The sequence below is a fragment of the Hyaena hyaena genome, unplaced genomic scaffold, assembly GCF_003009895.1.
Source record: "Hyaena hyaena isolate Hyena2069 unplaced genomic scaffold, ASM300989v1 scaffold_7, whole genome shotgun sequence".
NCBI classification, from domain to species: Eukaryota; Metazoa; Chordata; class Mammalia; order Carnivora; family Hyaenidae; genus Hyaena; species Hyaena hyaena.
In genome coordinates, this window is record NW_024080639.1 from 7,922,743 (window position 1) to 7,928,749 (window position 6,007).

The following is a 6,007-nucleotide window of genomic DNA, read 5'->3' on the forward strand; positions in this document are numbered from 1 at the left end:
TAATTCATATGCCATTAAATCTACCTTTTTATAAAAGGTGTACAACTCTGTGGTTTCCAGTATATTTATAGAGTCTGCAACCATCACCATAGTCTAATTCCAGAACATTTTCATTGCCCTAGAAGAGAAACCCCAAGGGACGACTGGGGGCCTAGTAGTGTGAAGTGTCTAACTTCTGTTCGTGTCATGATCTCACGGTTCATGAGTTTGAGCCTGACATCCGGCTCTGCTGACAGCTGAGTCCAGCCTGCTTCGGTTTCTATGTCTCCCTCTCTGCCTGTCCCCCACTTGCATTCTGTCTCTCAAAACTGAATAAACATTTTTAAAAGTTAGTAAGAAACCCCAAATCCATTAAGCAGGCACTCCCCATTCCGTTCCCCAGCTCCCATTTCTAAGGGTTTGTCTATTGAACATTTTGTATAAAACTGAGTCAGCAATATGTGGCCTTTTGTAACCTGTTCATTATGTTTTCAAAGTTTATCCCTATCCTGGTATGTATCAGTTCTTCATTTTTATTGCCAAGTAGTCTATTGTATAGTTAGCATAGCCATGCATTTGTTTACACATCCATCAGTTAGTGGACATTGGTTTTTTTCCCCATTTGAATAATGCTGCTATGAACATTCATGTGTAAATTTTTGTATGGACATACTTAGAATTATTTTAGATCTATACCTAGGAATGGAATTGCTGGGTTACGTGGTAAGTGTTTAATCTTTAGAAAAACTGCCAAACTTTTCCAAAAAGCCTGCACCATCTTACATTCCTACCAGCAATATATGAGGTTTTAATTTTTCCACATTAACTGCCAACACTTACTAGTATCTGGGGTTTTTTTTAATGTAATTTTAATCTTTTTAAGTTTCTGAGAGAGAGAGAGAAACAGCATGAGCAGGGGAGGGTCAGAGAGAGGGAAACAATCCAAAGCAGGCTCCAGGCTCTGAGCTATCTGTCAGCACAGAGCCCGACGCGGGGCTTGAACTTAAACTGTGAGATCATGACCTGAGCCAAAGTCGGATGCTCAACCGGCTGAGCCACCCAGGCGCCCCTATTAGTATCTGTCTTTATTACAGCCACCCTAGTGGGTAGTGAAGTGGTTTTTATTTGTGTTTCCGTAACGTCTAATGATGTTAGGCATCTTTTCATGTGCTTACTGTATTTGTGTAGCTTTGGAGAAGTGTATTCAAATACTTTGCACTGTACTTTATTCAGATTTTCTTTTTGTCTATTTCTGTGCTGGGATATATTACATTTATGCTTTTTAATATTTTTTTAATGTTTTATTTATTTCTAGGAGAGAGAGACAGCGTGAGCAGGGGAGGGTCAGAGAGAGAGGGAGTCACAGACTGAAACAGGCACAAGAAATGAGCTGGCTGTCAGCACAGAGCCCGAAGCGGGGCTCGAACCCACGAACCGCGAGATCATGACCTAAGCGAAAGTCAGACGCTTAACCGACTAAGCCACCCAGGCGCCCCAATATTACATTTAGACCTGCCTGCATAGGTGCCTCTTTGCTGTGACACTTCTCAGACTTGCTTTGTTTTTTTGTTTTTGTTTTTGTTTTAAATGTTTTATTTATTTCTAGGAGAGAGAGAGACAGCGTGAGCAGGGGAGGGTCAGAGAGAGAGGGAGTGACAGACTCTGAAACAGGCTCCAGGCTCTGAGCTGGCTGTCAGCACAGAGCCCGATGCGGGGCTCGAACCCACGAACCGCGAGATCATGACCTAAGCGAAAGTCAGACGCTTAACCGACTAAGCCACCCAGGCGCCCCAGACTTGCTTTGTTTTTGATGGCACACACAATTTTGAGGAATACTGATTAGGTTTTCTGCAGAATGTCCCTTGAATACACATGTAAAGTTGTTTCCCACATCAACAGCTATAGGAATGAATTAGTATAATGTTAAAGAAAAACCTGTTTTATCTGCTCATAACACTTCTGACTGACAGTACTGGAAGTTGGTGCAAACCTCCCAGGTAAGGTCTCAGGCCCACAAGACTCCCCTGACCTCAGTTTCCGTCACCAGTCAGTCCCTGGTTGTTGCCTGTAGTTCTGACCAACTGGTAATAAACCAGCCACACACAACTGCCCCTTCAGGTTTGATAATTTGCTACAATGGCTCATAGAAAACACTGCTTACTAAACTGCCAGTTTATCATAAAAGATACAATTCAGAAGCACCCAAAGGGACGAGACGAATAGGGCAAGTGATGTGGAGTGGCCATGTCCTTTCTGAGCACATTACTCCTCCAGCACCTTGATGTTTGTTCACCAATTTGAAGCTATCTGGACCCTGTCCTTTAAGGTTTTTCTGGAGGTTCCATTACATTGGCACAATTGATTAAGTTCGTAGGTCATTTGTGGGTTTTTTGTTTTTGTTGTCTCATTCAACTTTTGTTTTAATCGGTCTCAAAATTCTGTGACAGATTTTTGGCCAAATTGTTTCCATTAAAAAGTACTTATTTTAAAAATCAATCACCTAAAACCTCCATACACACACACAAAACATGGTTCACAAAACATTCTCCTTTTCTTCTGAACATTTTACGATGCATTGTTATAATTAACCAGTTTTTTTACTATTAAATGGTGTCATCAAAGTAGTGGCAAGGAGGCAGCTGGGCAGCTGGTGGTCACAACTGTGCCCAGAGAGCTCACAAGGCTAAAAGAATATTATCCCCAATACCTGCCACCGTAATGTTCATCGATGGTGGAAGAATGGTCTCAGAACTGTTTGTGTCCTTGGCCATTTGTGATTGGACTTAATCTCAGCCTCTCTCCAAGGCTGGAGGTATGGGGGTGGGACTGAAAGTTTCACCCCTCCACTCACGTGGTTCTTTCCTCTGGTAAATAGTTCCCAGCATGTCCTTCAAGAGTCATCTGATTAGCATGAACTAAGGTATGGTTGAAAGGATCTTATTATGAATAAAAAAGATACTCCTCCCACCCCATCAGGAAATTCCAAGGGTTTTAAGAGCTGTATGCCAGGAACCAGGAATAAAGACCAAATGTGTATGTTTTTATTCTACCACGATATCACAGCATTATCTCAGTGAAACACAACAGCACACACTGCTGCATGTTACAGCTCTGTAAAGGCACATGTGTAAAACTTGTTTCTAACAGGCCTACTTGCATGAATGAATCAGTTTAGTGTTATTTCAGTGAACATTGAGAAAGCTTGCTCCTACCATCTGCATACCATTTGCTTAATTGTTGAATTCCAGTATGCATGTATAGTGGTAGAACTATAAACACATGCCCGCATGGGAAACAATTTTATCAATTACCATGAGTACTAAGAATAGTCCTTTTTACCTTTAATTTTATAGATTTCATTTCCAAAGTGACTTAGGTCAGCAACCTTACCCTCTTCAGGGAGATTGTTTAATATGTTTGTAACATAGTTAGATTTTGCACTCTGCATTTCATCCTGAGAACCACCACCTCCTAGATGAGTTTTTTAAATCTGCATACATTAAGCATCATTGTACTATAAAGTTCACTGTGTTTTGATAAATGCATTGTCATGTATCTACTATTACAGTGTCATACGGAATAGTGTGGCCACCCTAAAATAAACCCTGTGTTTCACCTATTAAACTCCCGCTCCCCACTCCTGAATCCATGGCAACCACTTCTTACTGTTCTCCTGTTCCAGAATTTCATATAGTTGGAGTGATACAGTATATAGTCTTTCCAGACTGGATTTCACTTAGCAATATCCACTTAAGATTCAATATCTTTTTGTGGCTTGATAACTCATTTCTTATAATTGCTGAATACGTGTCTATTGTATGGATGTACCACAGTTTATCTTTTATTAAGACACTTGATTTGCAAAATCGTTTTCCCATTACATGGTTGTCTTCACTTTCTTAACAGTGTCCTTTGAAGCACAAACGTTCTTAATTTTTAAGCCCAATGTTTTTGTTTTTGTTTTTGTTACTTGTGTTTCAGGGCCATATAGAATTTTAACTAGGGGTGCCTGAGTGGCTCAGTCGGTTAAGCGACTTCAGCTCAGGTCATGATCTCACCATTTGTGGTTTGAGCCCCGTATCAGGTTCTGTGCTGGAAGCTCAGAGCCTAGAGCCTGTTTCAGATTCTGTGTCTCCCTCTCTCTCTGCCCCACCCCTGCTCATGCTCTGTCTCAAAAATAAATAAACTATTAAAAAAATTTTTTAAAGAATTTTAACTAAAATGTATAACACTGAAGTTGAGACCTTCAGTGTTTATTTTGGTATAGTAGCTGTTTTGCATACAACAGTCATCTGGTTCTGGGGAGTAAGAAGGACATTGTAGATACTACCTAGTAACTGATATTTTACTCGGGAAGTAAAAATCCCAAGTAAACTTCATGTGGGGAAGCCCACATGAAGTTACTGTTAACAATTGTATCAGTTAGGTCTTGTGTATTTTGCTGAGTCGTATAAGTAGTCGTATAAGTAGTACGACTCATTTTCTTGCCTCCCCATGCCAACCCATTTACTTTGTCCACACAGAGTAAGTTAGATCCATAAACCTAAGCTTTTTTGGTTTGCTACTTGGCAATTCTTATGTTCTATCAGTGTTGAGTAAACACATTTTATATTAATATTAATAGCTGGAGTTTCATTACAAAGAGATGCATGTAATCTAAGACTCCAAAAGTCTTGTAATTAATTCATCTCCAGTTGCAAGGGATTTGATAAAATCCTGAAGCAGACTTAGTCTGGTGCAGGCTTCTAGAGATGTTGTTAGTATGATTCTTGTTTGTTTTTAATTTCTGAGAATTCAGTTAAGTCTTCTTTGGTCAAAGCGGACCAATTGCCAGTACCACCATGAGTCAGGCTAAAGAAAAGGACATGAGGAAGCTCTCCAGCAGTGGTAGGTTGAAGACATTCAATTAGTGATATATTTTACCAGTCTATGTATGACCAGCTAATCCCCTCTTGTCATCTACAAATTATGCCTATTAGGAAGGCAGCACATGATCATTAAAAAATGAGATGTGAAAAAATGAATAAACCACTTTCCTCAAATCCCATACTAATGAGACTATCAATACAGATTGGTCTTTATTCTTCAAGGGTTTTTTGTAATACACATAGTACCAAACCTCCCATCTTTAGTCCTCTTCTAAGATACAATCACTTTTACTATTTCTTATGTATGTGTATGTGCAAATGGGATACAACTTCTTTAACAACTTTTCTTTGGTCTTTTTATTCCTTTGCTATATTTGCATACTAATACATAATGGTCTATGTCTTCTTTTTAATGACCTCACAGTTCTAATGTTTGAATCAACAATCAATCCAATTCTCTATTGGTAATGTTAACATTAAAAATAAAATAGCCAGTTAAAATGAGTTTATTTGGGAAATAGCAGAAGAATGACAATTCAGGACATGCAAGCTGTGGCAAAACATAGGCAAGTCTGGAGAATAAAGGAGAGAAATATTACTTTATAGAGAAAAATGAGGAAGTTAGGAGGGGCTGCTTTGAACAAGTCTGTTGGAGGGAAGCAAGACTTTAGGGTGATGCCAGTTTCTCATTGGCTGAGTTGTGGTTAGTTTCTCACTAACTGGGCTGTTGGTGGGCAAGGAGAAAAATATTCCTCCCTCTTGCTGGGACAGTAATGTAAACCTCTTGCTCAGGAATATGAAGTAAGTTGTGACAGAAGTTTGTGTGTGAGAGGTCCCCATTCAGGTTTCCTGACACCATTTTTCTTTAAGTAGGCTTCACACCCAGCATAGAGCCCAATGGGGGTGGGGCTGGGGTGACGCTTGAACTCAAGGACCCTGAGATCTAGACTTGAGCTGAGATCAAGAGTCAGCCACTTAACCAACTAAACTACTTAGGTGCCTCTCCTGACTTCATTCTAAATGAGATTTCCCTTCATTACTTTCCACAATAGATATTTGGATTGCTTCCAATTATTTCTTATTGCAAGCAATAATATGGATAATAACATCATAAATATATGTCTTTGTGCATTTTTATGTTTATTTCTTTATTTTGAGAG